Source organism: Octodon degus, unplaced genomic scaffold, assembly GCF_000260255.1.
Source record: "Octodon degus isolate 3935 unplaced genomic scaffold, OctDeg1.0 scaffold00016, whole genome shotgun sequence".
Lineage (NCBI taxonomy): Eukaryota > Metazoa > Chordata > Mammalia > Rodentia > Octodontidae > Octodon > Octodon degus.
In genome coordinates this window covers 16213771-16216119 of record NW_004524592.1, presented here as the reverse complement: position 1 = coordinate 16216119, position 2349 = coordinate 16213771, and the positions used below count along the sequence as shown (strand labels likewise).

General features: G+C 35.0%; 1 protein-coding gene across 1 annotated transcript in view; it reads left to right on the top strand.

Annotated features, from left to right (window-relative positions):
* Cdk15 (cyclin dependent kinase 15) overlaps nt 1-2349 on the top strand; it is a 108180-nt gene that overhangs the window by 32773 nt on the left and 73058 nt on the right. The gene's annotated exons all lie outside the window — the stretch shown is intronic.

The following is a 2349-nucleotide window of genomic DNA, read 5'->3' as shown; positions in this document are numbered from 1 at the left end:
TTTTTTTTTTTGCGGAACCGGGGATTGAACTCAGATCCTTGCGTTTGCTGGTCAAGCGCTTATCCTACTGAGCCATCTCCCCAGCCCCAAGAAATACATTTTATTTTTTTTGCAGAACCGGGGATTGAACTCAGGCCATTGCGCTTGCCAGGGAAGCACTTATTCCACTGAGCCATCTCCCCAGCCCCTGTTCCTGCTCTTCTGAACAGAATCAGTATTTATATTTAAGGATTTCTCTAGTATGTTTACCTAGGGATAAATGTGCCTTGTCCCAGAGTGTGAAAGTTCAGCTTCGTAAAATATACCAGGCTGTTTTCCAAAGTAATTGTAACAGTGAATACAACAGCAGTGTATTAAAGCCCCCATTCCACAACTGTTCCAATTTTGTAACATCAGAGCTTTCATTTTTGTCAAGTAACTGTGTGTACAGTGATATCATGTTGTGTTCTAAATCTGTATTTCCCTATTTACTGATAAAGTTGGCTGTCTTGTCATGGGTTATGTTCTCCTCCGATGGTCTACTTATTTGTCTTTTGTTTATTTTCTGTTGGTCTCTGCTTGTTTCTCTCCTTTTTTAATTGACTGATAAGAATTCTTCATAATTCTGGATTCTAAGTTTTTCCAGTTTTGTGTGTTGTGAGGAGTGTGTCCCAATTCAGTGCTTATGCTAACCCTAACCCTAACCCTAACCCTAACCCTAACCCTAACCCTAACCCTAATGTCTTGATGTCTTTTTTGAACAAAATTCTAATATCAGCAACCTTATCAGTTTTTTCTTATATAGTTAACTTTTACTGTTTCTTGCTTTAAAAATCCTTCATTCCCTGTCTTAAATATTCTTTTAAAGGTTGTGAAGTCCTTTCTTTTTACTTTAAATCTAGTGCACTGACATTGACTTTTGTATATGCTAACCAGTTATCTCACCACAGTTTCTTCAGTGGTATGCTGTACTAAATCTCTTACATATCAAGTTTCATAAATCTGTAGGCCTGTTTCTGTACTTTCTATTATGTTCCACTGGATCAATTTATTTATCCTGTGCCAGTAATGCACTATATTAATTTCCATAGCTGTACAATAATAACTGATAGTTTATAGAACAAGTCTCCCCACCCACTCCATCTCCTTCTGGAAGAATGTATTGAACGGCCAGGGATATAGTTCAGCAGCACAGCGCCTGCCTGGCAAATGTAAGGTCATGAGTTCAACTTCCAGTACAAAAAAAAAAAATGCATTTTCATATAAATGTTATATTCAGCGTTTCAAGTTTCATGAAAATTCCTAATGGGATTTTTATTAGAATTACATAGAATTTATAGAGTATGTTGAGAATAATTAACATGTATACAATAATTGTTCTCCAATGTTTGAACACAATATGTCTCTCTATCTGTTTAGTTCTCTAGTTATTTTTGGTAAATTTTTATACTTTTTGTCTAAGGTCTTATGTATTTACAAGCAAAAGCTTTTATATATATAAAAAAGTAAAGTTCATTGGAAAGGGATTGTACTTCCACTTAATGGGGATAAAAAAAACCAAACACATCATTTATAAGAGAATTAAAATATGAAATAGTGATAAAACATATCACCAAATTTATAAGACCTATATCCAGAAAACTAGAAAATGTTACAGAGAAATTGAAGATTTCAAGAAACATTTTAAGATTAAAAAACTTGAATGGGGGCCGGGGAGATGGCTCAGTGGAATAAGCGCTTCCCTGGCAAGCGCAAGGGCCTGAGTTCAATCCCCGGTTCCGAAAAAAAAAGAAAACACTTGAATGGGGCTGGGGAGATGGCTTAATAGAATAAGCACTTGCCTGGCAAGCACAAGGGCCTAAGTTCAATCCCCAGTTCTGAAAAAAAAAAAAAAAAAAGATAAAAAATTTGAAGGTAATAGTTTTTAACAACTGATCTAATAATCTAATTCCAATGACAATTCTAGATTTTGTTTAATTGTCAGGCTTTTCTAAAATTGATATGAAAATCCAAAAGACTCACAACCATTAAGACAATTTTGAAAAGGAAGAAAAACTTTAGGGGCTGGGGAGATAGCTCAGTAGAATAAGTGCTTGCCTGGCAAGTGCAAGGGCCTGAGTTCAATCCCTGGTTCTGCCAAAAAAATAAAGAGGAAAAAAAAAAAAAAGAAAGAAAGAAAGAAAAACTTTAGAAGCCTAATTAGACATTATTTCCAGGATTAGTATCTACTTATAGCATGTTATTTACTCTTTTAGCTTCTCACACTAGGGAAATGCTCACACATACAAGTCTGCGTTATTTCACTTATGAGTTGGAATCAGCTTGTATAATTTTAACTACAAAAGGCACCAGTTCATCCTTTTTATGGTT